The sequence below is a fragment of the Manis javanica genome, chromosome 13, assembly GCF_040802235.1.
Source record: "Manis javanica isolate MJ-LG chromosome 13, MJ_LKY, whole genome shotgun sequence".
Taxonomy (NCBI): Eukaryota; Metazoa; Chordata; class Mammalia; order Pholidota; family Manidae; genus Manis; species Manis javanica.
The window spans coordinates 35,608,738-35,624,297 of NC_133168.1; the positions used below are offsets into that span (position 1 = coordinate 35,608,738).

A 15,560-nucleotide genomic window follows, 5' to 3' on the forward strand; every position below is an offset into this window, starting at 1 on the left:
ATGTTTTCCTCTTGCTCAAGCCCCAGTCTCAAGAATCCACAGTCTCAGAACCCTTACTATAAGGGAACAGCTGTCTGCTTTCAGTTTGCTATCGCATAACCAGATGTCCTGGCAGCAAGAGGGTAACCCTTGGTGGTTCCTGAGAGAAACAAAGGGTCTGAGGTAGAAGATAAAAACAAACCTGATACTTCATTTTACATCTTAAAACTCTCGTTTTTTGTTTAAGAAAAGTGCTAACAAATTGGTAACCTTATTAACATTTAAATTCTTAGGAATCATATTTATAGCTGATTATATTATATTCTTATTATAAGGCTAAATATATCATAGCCACATGCTATTACATTCTATTTATAGTAGTGCTTGTTATTTGTTAATAACTTCATTATTCTTACCTCATTATAAAATAGTTACATAAAATACTGAAATTTTTAATAATTTCACAAAGAGAAAAAAATGTTTTCAACCATCTTGGATTATTTTTCATGAATCCAGTGTCTTTGAGTGTTTAATTTTAGAAACTTGAGTTTAACAATTTAAATCAAATGATCAGTCTTTGCTGATTAGCATCTTCTTCTCTGCCATCAGTGTACTCCAATTCTGATCTCTGGATATTTAGGAATTTGAGTTTGTAATTAGAAAGCTCCCTGGTGAACTATCAAAACTATCAATGGAGACAAAGATCTCGAAGAATGTTCATCTCAACTCTAGAACCTAGAGAACTGTCTCTTAATAATTACACACCTTTTTAGTGACTGCAGTTTTCCTATCCCAGAGTGCCACTCTTAGTTTATGAGAACTTTAAGTCCCATCATTAAACCTTTACTAACTAACTGTGTATAACCTCTTTGGTTACACTTAATTTCCACTGGACTATAACCAAAGCCCATTTTAGTCTCTCCACATCACCTAGGAAAAGTTAGTTAAAATCTCTAGACCTCAATTCTGTTTGTAAATACATAAAATGAAAGGGTCAAACTAGATGTCTAGCTATAACATTTCATGATTTTAGGCATTTATACATTCTTGGAGTCAGTATCAATACATAGTGGTGCTTACTGAATGTCACTTTGAGCAAATCAACTATTATTTACATACACGTAGCTTCCTTGGCACAACCAATCCTTTCAGATCTTAGCTTATCCTGCTTATCCTGTTTATATATCAAAGGATCAGTTCAACTAAAATGACTAGTAAGAACCATTTTTTTTTCTCAGTCACAGGATTTCCCCAAACATGAGGCTGCCTTAAATGATAAAGAACCTGTCCCAGGAGAATCTCTCAATATGGTGCTGAGCTGGCATGAATCATTGATCCTAATGTCTAGCCTCTGCATGGAGGTAGCTTAGAGTGGTGGTTCTGAAAGGCAAAAGGATTTAAAATCCACAGGGTTAGTGCTAGGTGGGACAGAGGTCAGTAGCTCTTAAACTGGGTAGTAAACATCAAGAAATTGAAAAATAAAAAGTAGGAATTTGGGGATGCTTTGAGGGGCACACTTCAAACCACCAAAGCCTTAGATGTTCATGTTAAAGAACTGAGAGAGTTGAGAAAAAACATCAGTCAGTTCTGGAGCTCCACTCATTCCAATAATATGCGTGGCAGAGAAACCACTACCCATTTTGCAACAAAGCAAGTCTTGGGCAAGCTTTGAGTAGGCAAAAATTGGCTTCCCAAAACTGATGTGGCTTGACAAGCCAACCCCCACATATGCCCCACACACAGAGCCTTCCTTTCTTTCCTTTTCCCTTTCCCCTTCTTTTCATCCTTCTGTCCCTCTTCTTATTATTCCCCAATTCTTCTTCTTTTCTTATTCTTCTAATTCTTTGCTCCCCACCCCAACCCCCACTCTTTCCCAGAATGATATGTGGAAATGTAGAATATGTTTGTCAGACAAGTCCATCAGGAATTGTTAAGAGTAGGACAGAAGTAGGAGTCTGGTAGTTATAGTAAATTCTTGGACATTACCTCATTCATTTATGTTAGTTAAGTACAAAAATTAAGGTCCTTTCTAATTTATTGCTTAAATATGCATATGAGTAAATGTGTGTGTATATGTATACAAGGAAGTGTATATGTTTGTGGGTCTGTGTTTGCATAAACAATGATGGATATTTTTCCAAATGAACTGATAATGACCTCTAGTGGTTTAGAAGAAGGAACTTTATGTTCTACTTTTCCTCTGGAGAAATTAAAAGATTACTAAGGGTGGTGGTGGGAGGGTGCAGAGACATTCATGTGTGTGTGAATGTATGAGTGTTAGGTAATACTGGGCAGAAATTTTAGGGATTACTTTCCTTCATTAGTATTCCAAATAAAGCTGTTTATGTCATGGATAGTTACTGGGAATAAATATCTTTATGAAAGTTTTCTTAATTTCCAGAAAATCTTAGAAATGTTTATCAGCAAGGTCTTTAAATAGACTTTGTTTTATTAACAGTAATAGCTACTTTTGAGTATTTATCTGGCATTGTGTCCAACATTTACATTCTTTATGTCCTATCCTCATAACCTCAAAAGATGGACATTAACATCCTCAGGGAGACTGAGATTTAGGAAGGCTAAGCAACTTGCCTGAAGTTATAGAGCAAATAAATTGTACAGCTTTGACTTGAGCATATGTCTGACTATCTCTAGTCATAGAATACTTGCCATTGTAACAAAGGAATTCAGATATGCGGCTTATTTTATGATTTTTCTCCTTTGATGAGAGTTTGTCTCTATGTCTGCTTTTTTGGGGACTAGAATGACCAATGTAAAATAACTTGATAATAATTATTTTAAGTTTAAGAAAATCTTATAGTCAGTCTAAACTTACTCAGATACCATGTACTGAATAATATACCATGGTTCTTAGAAGAGGTTTTACAGTAGATGTAAGCAGTCTTCATATACTTAATCATAATGTTATCTGCTTTTAACAAGTGATGTGGCATCACTTTCTAGAATCTAGATTTCAGGTAACTTCCAAATATACACCTACATATGCAGAAATATTTAGAGGTAATATTTCCTGACATATCTCTGTACCTCCTCATAAAAAGAATGAGGATAATATTTAGTGCAGGCTGCACAGGAAGAGTCTCCTTCCTCTTATTTGTCCTTGAAATGTGAGTCAAGGATTGGGAATTCATTAAGTAAATGTTTACCCAGACTATATAAATTTAATGATCAAAATCGCTTTTAAAAAATTTTAAGGAAGTTGGAAAATATTTTTATTTCCAACTGATAATCTGTTTTTATTTATTGAAAAGTCTCTTACTTGCTATGTGCTTCTTGGTTCTTAGACAACATAAGCTGATGTAGACCTTACAGCTACTCTAAGCTTCAGCCATTGTTCTCAAGTCAGGCTTTTTTATTTGCAAGAAACAACACTGCTTCGTGTTATCTCAAAAGTCATGAGTAATTTTAAGAGAAGTAAGTGGAGGGTTTGTACAAAAATGAACGAGGAAGCTCATGGAATTGCTGCACAATAAGGCCTTACAAGAACTTCAGTTAAAGCTAGTCAGATTGGGAAGCAGCTCAAGAAACCTCACTTGTTCCACTTCAGGGAAGGATGATATTTTTCTGGTGTTAATTTTTAAAATATTTGGTAGCATTTACCAGTGAAAGCAATTTGTCCTGGACTTTTCTTTGTTGGGCTAGCTGCAGGGGAGTGTGGTGGTAAACACTGTCACAATCACTGTGACAGCTTCTGCTATGCGGCTGCTCTATTGGAAGCCCCTGCTTTTCTTCCTTATTCTTAGATAAGAGTCCTTATTATTCTTAGACCCTAGACTCCTTTTTCTTCATTCCATTTATTTTAATGTCTCAGCTTTGCCAGGCTGGGTAAGGTGAAACCAAAGCAAGATACTCCTCTAGGGTCCCAAAAGGCTGGGTAAGTGGGTCGCTTACCCCGCTAATCCTTTCCTCGCAAAGGGAACTCTTTCTAGCTATGAAGTTCATTCTTGGCACTGAGAAATCCCAGCTGTGGAGTGCGATGATACAGGCAAAAGGAACTTGTCTTAATTGTCTTTTTATGCAGTTATTCTCAGGTTTTTTATTCCACAGTTTTGCTAAAGTTTCTTAAGTGGACTCCAGAGCTTTTGAAGAGCTGATTTTGTTTGCAGATAGCTGTCTAATTGTTGATCTTTGTGAAGGGAAGGAGATGGTGTCTTCTGTGTCACCATTTTGGTCTCACCTATTGGTGTTTGGCTGATTTTTAAACCTTCTGCTCCAATTAGGCTAGAGATACCTTCCTCTACATTTGAGACTCATTTCCTTTCTCTTTGGGATAACATTGCCTAAGGCTAATTCAACTAACCTGTTTTCTGAAAGTTCCCTAGTAGCCCCCTTTGTCCATGCTTAAATGATTTTGGAAGTCTGGAAAGCAGACTTTTAATACATGTGCCCATTTTCGTTTTTATGTGAGTAAAATGAAATCATTATGAACTCTTCACTCTGCTAAGTTCTCTCAACTACTCTGTTGCTATTCAACTGAAGACATCTGAAAGTGAGTATCAGCCTGGTTTGTGGGCAACCAATCTACATACAAACATTAAAGAGGCTCAAAATTAGATCTGTAACTATAGATGCAGCTCTGTCAAGTCACCAGCTGGATACATCCTGGCAAAGTAGAATCTGACCTCCTTTGTTTTGCCACAACTGCTCATTATTCTTTAATATATTTTAACTTTAAAAAATTAAGCTGCCTTCAGTACCTGAAAGCATCCCATGCTATCAGGATTAGTGTTGAAATATTCCAGCCCACACAGTGGACAGAAGATAGTCCTCTTGGTACCTATCTGGAGAGTCTCCAGAGAGGATGCTGACCACATGGCCACTGTTGCCCTTACTCCACCCACCTCTGAACACCATGAAGTCTGTTAGTGATGAGGTTTTCAAATACTGCCCTGCATGCTAATACAAACTGTCTGAATATAAATTTATCTAGTGAGATTTCCTAAGATATGACCCATGCCCAAGGAATTGGGTAGGCTTAGAAATTTTGTTTAGGTCCCTCCAGTAATTTTCTTGAATAGCTAGCTTCTGGAACCATGGCTCAGAACATCAAAGAAAAATATAACTCCTTGTGCCTATCTTATGAACTTTACACTATTATTTATAGCTGTGCTATCGAATATGGTAGATGATAGCCACTATTTACACACAGCTATTGAGCACTTGTTGTGTGTGTGGTTACTTGAGATTTCAAAGACATGTTGCAGTAACAATATTTTGGACATGTTGGGTTAAATAAAAATTTTATAAAATCTATTTAACTTGTTTTTACATAATTTAACATAGTTACTAGACCTTTAAAATTACATGTGGAGCTTGCATTATATTTCTATTGGACAGTCCTGATCTAGAAGGCATCTGTCCCACAGCTTAGGAATTTTGAGTCTTAAAATTCTCAAGTCCAAGGAATCTTGTTGATGATACAACTCTTTCATTTCATAAATGAGGATGCTGGTACTCAGATGGATGGATGAAGTGACTTATTCAGGTCACCTAAGTTGGTGAGAGGACCAGGATGTCCAAATCCCACATATCTGATCCCCATCATCCGGTGCTAACTGCCCCCTCCTGTGCTGCCCATGTTTGGCTGGAGTAGCCACACTGAGTGTTTCAGGTTTCCTGCAATTCTGGAGCATAGAAAGGCTTACCACATGATGCCCGTCCTACAGTCTCACCAGATCCCATCTGCATACGTCATGCATCCAAAATTCATTGCTGAAGAGCAGTATTTGGGCCTTAAATTGATGTCTCCCTTTTTCACAATCTCACATTAATTCCTAGTTTTGACTCCACATGGAGCTGTGCTTTTAGCAAGGTCTTGGTATCTTTCTAAAGCATGGATCAAAAAACAAAACAAAACCAACAGCAACAAAAAAACCCTCTAGCTAATGGAGAACTGAGAACCACTGAAATTCATTAATGATGTTTTGTCCCCCAGTGTTTACTACATCCTATTTTCTTAGGTGCTCACAAGACAATGTTCTCTCTTCTCCCTCCTCTAGTATTAGTTCGCTCTTTGGAAGGAACAAATACTGATGGATGGTGAGCAATTCCTTGGCTCCTGCCCTTTAACCATAAAAACAAGTTATTTTTTACACAGCATCAGCAGACCTTGCTTATGTAAAACTTTTTGAAGCTGAAAAATATTTTTCCTTCTTTCTCACCTTTAACAAAATTAAAAAATTTTAAATTAAATTAAAATTGTGTCATTGGTAGCATCTAAAATGTTTCTAGAATCTCTCCCCACCAAACAGGAGTATTTGCTGTTCAGAATGATGCATTCCAGGGACCTACTTTCTTGGATGATTCTAAGCCTGTTGAGATCCATGTACATACATGTCCCTAGGTGTATGAATATCCATTTGCTTGTGTGTGTCAAAGTCAGTGAAGGTGCAGAGAAATGCCTGGCTAATGTCTTGCATTTTGATATATACTTCCTGGGTTCTTTAGGTTTAAACTGAGCTATCAAAAAGAATTTATAGAGAGTAATTAACCCAAGGCACTGATTAAGTAACATGATTTAGTAAAATAAGATTATGTGAATAAATTGGGTTTTAGGATTTCTTAGGACTAGGTCACTGAAATGCTTTATAATTTCAGTCCCTACTGTCTAGTTGAATTCCCAGCATTGGCAGAAAGCAAGCAAGTTGTCCTTGCCTGGCTGCAAAGCCCTGTATCCAGTACAGCAGAATCTCTAATTGTGGTCCCCCTTCCCTCATTACTTACCAGGGTCCTTCACTGCCGCTGATTCCTTCTGAACATAGAGAGAGTTACTGTGAAAATAAATAATCATAGATGACAGGTTTAGAGATTATGGTATCAACACCACCGGCAGCAGAAGACTACAACCTATGCCGGTATGCACACACCATGCAATTATTTATAAATTGAGGAGGTGGGAAGAGTTTTTAAAGTTCTCTAGATTTGTTGAGGGGAAGAGCTATTCTTTAGGTATTAAAAACCAAGGAGGTAAAGTACTGGGGGAATTTGGTGTTTTGGGTCTGGGATGTGGAGTCTTTGGATATATCCTTCCCAGTGGCAGGATCTAATGAATCATCACCACCCAGCTGGGCCTTCTCATTGATAAGCTGACGATTTCTAGTCTGTGGGGAAGCCCTGGTGCCTTACAATTTTAGTGATTGTGAAATTTCTTGGTGTGCCTCAAGAACACATAATCTTCCTGTTAGAAGATCTATGCCACCCTTGGGAAAATCTTAAAGGTAGTGCATTGCTTTAAAAACCTTATCTATTTACTTCTGTTTCCTTCTCCTGTCAGTATGAGCAGGCTTCTAATGCCATGAGGTGTTGGTTTTTAAGCACAGTTGTCTCTACTTCTCATTCAGTTAAAGCGTTAAGGTATCTTCTTATGTGTTTAACAGGAAGATTTACATGGGTTAGAAAGAGTTCAGAATCCACTGTTTCAGTATCATATTGCTTAGAGGTCTATACCCAACATCTCTCTACACATACACAATAACCCCAGTGCAACGTATTTAAGCTGCAAGTTGCAATCCTTTAGTGGGTCTTGAAATCTATTTAGTTGATCAAAAACTGTCTTTTCTAAAGAAATAGATTAAAAAGATATAAACATTGATTTCTGAAACTTTTATACATATCTACTTCTCTTTGTCCATCATTTATCTATCACTCTACCTATCATCATCTATCCATATTAGTTTTAGTTAAAAACAAAAGGGTTTGAAGAAAATCTGTCTTGAGGGAACTGTCAGAAACAGATTATTAGACTTTGTTACAATTCTTGTGATTTCTCAAGAAACTAAATAAGGCACACTTCCTTTAAGTTTGTATATATGATGATGTCCTTCTTTCACAACTTCCTCCCACAGTTCTCATATTATTTTGCTTGTTTCTTTCTTTCCTTTTAAAATTGTGCGTAGGATATTTAGAAAAGGCATACTGCAGAGTCTTAAAGACATCTAGGTAAATTATCAGAGGCCTTTGCCTGGGTGGGTTGAGGCTCTCTGGGCCAGACCAGGCTCACGTTCCCCATCCCTGGAGCCATCCAGCAGAAGAGGCAGGTGGGACACTGGCTCCTCAGAGGTCTTGCCTTGGTGGCACTACCTGTCAATGGGGCATTAAATAAAAGAGGTTGTAGAAGAATTTAGGCACTTGTTCAAACACTGTCTTTCATACTTTAAGTGTGTGCTTGGAGACCAGTAGCCAATGAGACTTGCTTACACTTCTGAGCAGTAGGAAACACAAAAACAGTAAAAGAAATTTAAAGTGAAAAGTTTATAATGCTATCTAAAGCAGAGCATGATTTCTGAAGAAGGTGTCATAAGAAACAGTGTTTCCCTATACAGTTCTGGCACTTCATTTGCCCACTCAGGACGTAGAATCTGGCAATTCTTTAACTGTTGATCCAGAATAATTGAGTTGTCACTTGTCATCTCAATGCTGAAGCAACAAGTCACCTACAAAAATAGAGGCCAAAGTAATTGATATTTTCCGATTTATCCTTCATCAGAACTATTCTGCTCAATGGAGAAAGGAAGATATAGACACACTCGGCTGCCAGTTCCTGGTAAAGCAGCAAATAAGACTTTCTTATATATTTCTCAACAAAGAAAATACACAAGATTCTAACTGACAATGATGATTTCAATAAAAATTTTTTAAAATGTTATGTTTAGAATGGTATTTTAGCAACTTCCTCACTGAAAGTGAACAGTATATTTTACCCAGCTTCTTAGTAACCAAATGCAATTTAACAATAACCATTATTATCATAATTTTATGGATTTCAGCAGTCATTGTTAATCATCATAATCAAATTTAAATATCTTTTTTCCTATTTATAATTTTAGGTCAGCTACCATAGTTCCATGTCTTTTTTCCTATATTTATATATAGCAATACTGTTTTAACATAAGTTAAGTTCAGAAGCTTTTTTGGCTCTCAGAAAATGATATCTGACAGACCAGGGACATACAAAAGTTAGTATTATTCTTTCAAACTTAGAATAGAAACTCTGTAATATAGCTCTTTCATTTCAATATAGTATATATAACTGGCAATGTGGTTAAATGGAAACAACTGGGAGTTTTGAAATATTACTACAGATCAGAATTCTACAATACTTCCTTTTCTCTTCAAGCATATGTTAATCTCAGCACATCTGTTGTTTTAAGTGTTATGTAGTTCGTTTTTCTCTCACAGAATGATACCAACTGATTCGTGAGGCAAGTTTTCTTAGGTTAAATTGCTAGGCCATGGTCGTTCTTAATGGCATCCAATAAAAGCAAAATTCATATGGCAGCATTATTTTCAAACAACTCTCCACCAAATTATGTTGTAAATAAAGTTGCTTACAGAGAAGGAATATTGCTACTATGTATGTTATTGCTGAATTTTCCAAATTTATAGGAGAAAAAAAGAGTCAGTTTCTTCTGGGGTCACACTGATAGTATGTGAAAGACTCAGTCCTAGAGCCCAGAATTCTCAGTTTCCAGTATTAACTGATTCATTTCTCACCAAACAATTAAAATTTGTTTAATTCAGGCACATTTTAGTGACTTTTCCATTATAGCATAAGCCAACAATGTTGTATGCTTTGTTCTCTGTCTGCTTCATAACAACTGCTATTTGTTACAACATGTTGAATGACTGACTGATCAGAAAGCAAGATTTTATATATATACACATATGTACCTACTAATGTGTATATGTGCATATATGTGGCTGATCTTCACATCATAATATTAATCTGCCTACCAAATCAGAAACACAGTTATCTAGCATTATCCTTCTTGTATAATAGCAAGAAACTTGGAAAATCAATTCATGCAAAAGAAGGATGAAAATTTGTTAAAACTTTTGGATGCTTTAAAAATCCTAGGTATAATGAGGATACATGAATCAAGATAGGTAGAAGTTTACTGAAGATATCATCTCAAAAGCAAAAGCTTGGTTAGGTAGGAATTGTAAGTATTGTAGTTTTGAGCTTACTTTGCCCACATCAGTGGAAAATTATTTATAATTTATAACATATACCATCAAGTTTAGTAATGCTAAACAAAAGGGCCATCCCTTTTACATTTGAGTAGGCATTTGATTCCTCCAAAAATAAAGTTTGTTCCTCCTTATGTATTGACATTTTGTTAATGGAAAGAATGCATCTTTACATTTTTAAATAAATTGCCACAATTCATGTAAAATATGATAACCTAAAGGGTAAATTAGTTATATTTTTGGCCAATGATGCAGTATGGAGAAGTGGAAAAAAAGAGTTTGCCTAGAAACTAGGAGACTTGACTTCTCTTCCCATCTCTATCAGTAATTAGCATCAGGAACTGATAACAATCACCACCTTTGTTAACCTCCGTTTCAGATGAAAGGGTTGGAATATAATTATTCCAAGTTTCCTTTTCTCTTTCTTGCATAGATGATAAGTGCTCTTAAGGAATGCATTTGTCTGTTAGCTGGAGTTTGAATTTAAAATTTTGTTATTGCAGCATTTTTTAAAAGCACCAGTGTTTTACATTTGGCCATGAAGAGTAAAAATGGCCATCTAAATATAGCACTCTTAAAAAATCATTAAAATTAAAAGAAGAAGAAACAGTTTGTATTCTTTGGAGTTAAGTTAGAAAAGGATATAGAAAATGTCATTGGATTACTTAGGTTTAACATACTTAGGTTTAACATCAGCTACCTGTCAATTAGTCCTCATCTGAAAAATACTAACAAATGCAAAACAGCCAAGATTTTCTTGGCTTGATATAATTAGCCTCATCAGCAGAAGAAAAAGTCTAAATAACCTGGCTGTTAAATATGTGGGTTTTCTTGGAATTTATTATTTTTAATACTTGGGCAGCAGAAATGTGAAGGGAAGCATTGACTATAATCTGAATGCAACTTCACTAGTTCAACCAATACTGAACTCAAGTATTAAGTCCCCAGACTTAGTATGTCCAACAAATATACTTAGAAATAAGTGTATTTGTGAACTGGTATAAAGGAAAACCAATCTTTGCAATGTTTTATGTAATTGTTAAAGCAGTATAAACGTGGTAAATAAATGGTCATCTAAATATAATGCTTAATTTGGTTCAAGTGTCCATTTAGTACCACTCTTATAGAAAGGTAGTCCCCAAACCTTCTGTGTATTGGAATCACAGGGCTTCAAACACACCAGTCCCCATACTTTGATTGGTACAGGCTACAACCTGGGTATCAGAAGTTCTAAAAGCTCCCTAGATTGTTCTAATGTGCAGCAAAACTGGTAAAAGCTGAGTAGTTTAGTGGGAAGAGCCTGGATTTGATATCAGAACACTGAATCATACATGGTCTGCACCATTTATATCTTCGGAAATTCACTTCACCTTTCTGAGCCTTTGCTTCCTCATCAATCAAATGAACACAGTAATACTAATGTCAGTTCAGTGCCTGTAAGGATAAAATTAGATGCCTGGGGAGGAGCCTGGCATACTTTATGATTTGTTAGGAGATTGTGAGGCCAGGAAATATGTACAGGAAGAAGAATTATATACAAAAGACTCAAATTGTGACTGGGGGTGGAGGGGGTGGCAACTCCATTATGATTAAGAATGTAGGTACATGTATCCTTTTGCTTTAATGATGAAAATGAGGTTTTCAGGGCTTCTTAAGCCCTCTGAAGATGAAGCTGTAGCAGTGGTAATGGTGAGGACAGGTCAGCACTGGCAGTCAGGAGACAGTGAGCCCAGTAAGGGAGGCTGGAGAAGCAAGCCCACAGTGGATGTGTCAGCCTGTGTGGTTCAGGGCTGAATGCTCAGAAATGGAAGGGGAAGCTGAGGAGATTACCACTGAGTAAATGCAGGTATCGGCTTGAGCCAATCAAAATGATCATACTTCTTCAGTGACTCAAGGATGACTCTTTTAGGTGTAGTTGTAGATAGACTAATTCAGCCTGAGGGAGAAAAAGAAAAAAAGCACTTCTAGAATTGAAGAAATTATACAGCCCTGGACTAGCTGGCTGGTTAGAAAACCTAGAGGGCAAATTTGGGTTTAATTTAATGAATTAAACTAAGTGAGAACAGAAACCATGTATTTATAACAGCCCTGTAAAACTGGGCTCCATCAGGATAGAGCCAAGAGTAAACTAAGAACAACAAAAGCAATACACTGTTTGTTTTGTTCCGAGAAGAGCAAATGGATGACAAGCCAGAGCGAATTCTCTTTTCTCCTTTCCTTATCATGAAAAAAAAAGAAAAAAACCTTTTACTGACAGTAAAATGAACTCTACAAGAGATGATTGAAAACTGAAATAGATGAAGAACTTGTAAGAACATACCTAGCTCTGTAAAACTTAACTTTTCTTGCATAAAAATTATACCTCAGCAAGGAGAGTTTATACATAAGGACTTTCATTTTAAAGTAGCACAGAGGGAAATGGACACTAAAAGACAAATTGGGGTCTTTTCATGGGCAAATGGAGTTCCAGTTTTCAAAAAAGAAACAGCTTCATTCGTTGACAAGGGCCTTTTCACAGATCCTGAACAAAACTAATAAGCCTATTATTAAAGTAGTATCTGGGTACTTAGGAAAGGAAGACATTCAAAAGTTATAGGAATTCACTAAGTAGTCAATTCCTTTTTTTGACAATGTTGCTTTACCAGTAGAGTGAGGACATCTAACAGACAAAGCACATCTGTTTAGGGCTGTATCTAGGAGGAATGGATGCCTTTTTCCTACTCCCTAGGTAACTGTGGTACCTTTTTCTAATTTCTACTAAGATGCCATGCATCCATGCACATTAGCTGCTCTGGGACAAAGAAAGAAAATAAGACTTTAAGTAACATGTTGGCCCTCAATTGATGAGAATGTTCATCAATAGTGTGCTAATTCAATGTCACTTGGCAGTGGAAGGTGCCAGAAAATGAGAAATTGAATGATGACATGGCATGCAGACTGAGTTTGTAGAAGATATGAAACTGGGAGGTAGAATTGCTCAATTAAATGATTGATACCCAGCATGTCAACAAGCTAAAAAGAAGAGGCCTAACTCAGCACAATAAAATTTAATAGAATCGCAAGTTTAGTGCTTACACTAACTTAATGAGTGTAGGCTGAGAAGGTGTGTTTGGAGCAGTTGTAAAAAAGACTTTACTACCTCAGAGTTTAGTAGATGGGAGTCATTAGAGTAATATTACTGCCATAATAGCTCCTAGGACTTATTTGGAGGAAATGCACTAATTAGGACAAAACCATTAAGCGTATTTTTACTCTGTGTTATTTGGATGAAACCTTGAATTCAGTTATTGGGATTATATTTTGAGAGGGGTGATGGCAAAGTAACCCACCTTCCAAGGGCTTTCAGAAAGGAAGAGGAAAAGCTGATGGAGTTGATAAGTACCCAGGCAAACTGAAGGACTCTTCTGTGGAATAAAAGCAAGATGCATCCTGGAAGACTTCAGAGACCATAATTGCAGAATTTTGAGGCCTACCTTCTGGGGGTCCCTTTGCAAGAGGTAGATCCACAGATTTCCATGTCAGTGGAAGGTAAAACTGGTAGTGAAAGGGAGCAAATGACAATGGATACTGTCTCCTTTGAAGAGTTCTCAATTCTGGTTATACATTATGATCATTTGGGAAGAATTTTTTAAATGCTGATGTTTAGACTCTGATCCTAGAGATTGTGATTCATTGATTTGGTGTGGGGTCCCAATTAAAAAGTATCTTATTCAAGCTCCCCTGCTGATTCAATGTTTTTAGGTTGGAGAATCACAGAGCTAGATGACTACAGGTTCAGAGATTAAATAAGTCAAATCAGATGTTTTCAAGTAGTATGCTTTCCATATACTACAGGTAGGCGCTTTCACAAGTAATTCTAATTGAATTAATGCATGTAAATCCATTAGAGTAGTGTCTAGCACCCTCAAATATTAGCTATTTTTATTCTATCCCCTCTATAACTGTTGGGTGGAGGTACTGGCTCTACATCACAGGTGAGGACACTGAGCCTCTGAAGTTACGTTTTCTAAGGCCCTTCATTCTAATTACAAAATAAGGATTCAAACCAGATTAAAGCTAGTTCTAAATTCTAGAGCCTCTTCTCTTTCCACAAGCCATCTAAAATGGCTGAAAGTCTATGTAAGTCAGTGGTTTACTTGAGTAACATTAAAACAATTCAATAAAACCACTTCCTTTTGACCTGCTTATGAGCAATCTTTCTTCATATGCAACTTCTGAAAAACAGAAGCATAAAAGTATAAGACATCCACAATTTTTTCCTAATGTGGCCTGATGGAAACTCCTCTGCAGGTCTTAAGGACCTCTGAGGACAGGGAAAATGGACGAAGGTAGCCCTTTAGAACTTAAAAGCACATTGAATCAAAGGAGAAAATCACTGCTTCCAGGTAAAACATCTCCAATTCTAAAGACTAGGTAAACACTTGTTGCTTCTGTCCCATCTACTTCTGCTAAGTTAATGACGTACTAACACTGAGGGAGGCCAAGTTAGCCTTAGGTGATGGCCAGGGTTACACCTGACATTTCCCTGGAGCCAGACTGGACCAGGCTGTGTGCAGTTGCTGCTTTAAAAAGGGAGGAAACTTCTCCACGGGGGCTGAGATAACTAAGGTACAAATTCTCCTGAAAATCTCAAGTGAAAGAGAGCTCCCAGGTCAGCCTGCAGGCCTGGGAGAAAACGTAAATGAAATATTCTCTGGTAAGCAGCCTACATCAAATATGCTGTTCCTGACTTTTGATGATTAAAATCCACTCAGTTTGCAGGGTTCAGTGCTTTTGGATTTAGATTATTTCGTTAGTACAGTTAAGGCATGAGCTGCTTCTAAATAAGTTATTTCTTCCCTTCTCTCTGAAAAGAGCAAAACCGAATGCAGGAGAATCCGAGGAGTAACTATTTTGGAGAAGGCGAGGGGAGGGCAACAGCCCCGGTGGTAAGGTTCTCAACGTTTTCCAGGATTTTCTTCTCTGGGCTGTCCAGAAGCATCAGCCTCTCCCTCTGAGCCTCCAAAAGTATCTTTCAGTTGGGGGCGATTCCAGAGTCGAGCCCGAAGCATATGGGTCACTGTAAACTAGAGCAAGTTAAAGCCAAAGAGGCCCTGCGGGGCAGGGGTGCGTGGAGTCGGGGCCCGAGTGGAGGAAAGGCCGCCCGCCGCGCGGAGCTGTGAGTCCCGGAGAGGAGGCGGGGCGGGGCGGGCCGGAGGTCGGGGTCCGGGGTGGGGAAGGGTCCCCGTCCCAGGGTCCCCGTTCCCCCTCCCAGTCCTCGCCTCCCGGGGCTCCGGTGACGTTGCGGTCTCCTCCTACCTCCCTCCTTCCCTCCAGCCGAGCTCAGCGCCCGCCGCGTCCCGCGCTCCTCCCCCGGCGTCCACACCCCGCCCGGTTTGCAGAGCGCCGCCCGGGGCTGTAGCGGCGGGTCCCTAGCCGCGGCGCCCTCCGACACCCCAGGGGCAGCGGGGGCCGTGAGGCTCGGCTCCGAGGGCGCCGGGGGCCCAGGCACCCTGGCGTGAGGGGCTCTGGAGCCTGGGCCCAGGCTGGGGAGGCGACGCCCGGGAGGACGAAGCGGCGGCAGGGAGAGGTAAGCGGAGGGGCGCGGGGCG

General features: G+C 38.4%; 1 protein-coding gene and 1 long non-coding RNA gene across 5 annotated transcripts in view; one reads left to right on the forward strand and one right to left on the reverse strand.

The window, feature by feature from the left end:
• The window catches only part of LOC118972306 (uncharacterized), a 56,314-nt gene that overhangs the window by 22,617 nt on the left and 18,137 nt on the right, over positions 1-15,560 (reverse strand). Inside the window, exon 2 of the long non-coding RNA XR_005061211.2 lies at positions 6,724-6,770. This is a non-coding gene — a long non-coding RNA (uncharacterized lncRNA). The remainder of the gene's footprint in view (positions 1-6,723; positions 6,771-15,560) is intronic.
• DSE (dermatan sulfate epimerase) overlaps positions 15,262-15,560 on the forward strand; it is an 80,111-nt gene continuing 79,812 nt past the window's right edge. For 2 of the 4 annotated variants that reach the window (XM_037017660.2, XM_073219433.1), the window contains exon 1: positions 15,262-15,538. The gene's annotated coding sequence lies outside the window, so the exon portion shown is untranslated. The remainder of the gene's footprint in view (positions 15,539-15,560) is intronic. The other 2 variants (XM_017653499.3, XM_017653500.3) reach the window with 2 other exon arrangements.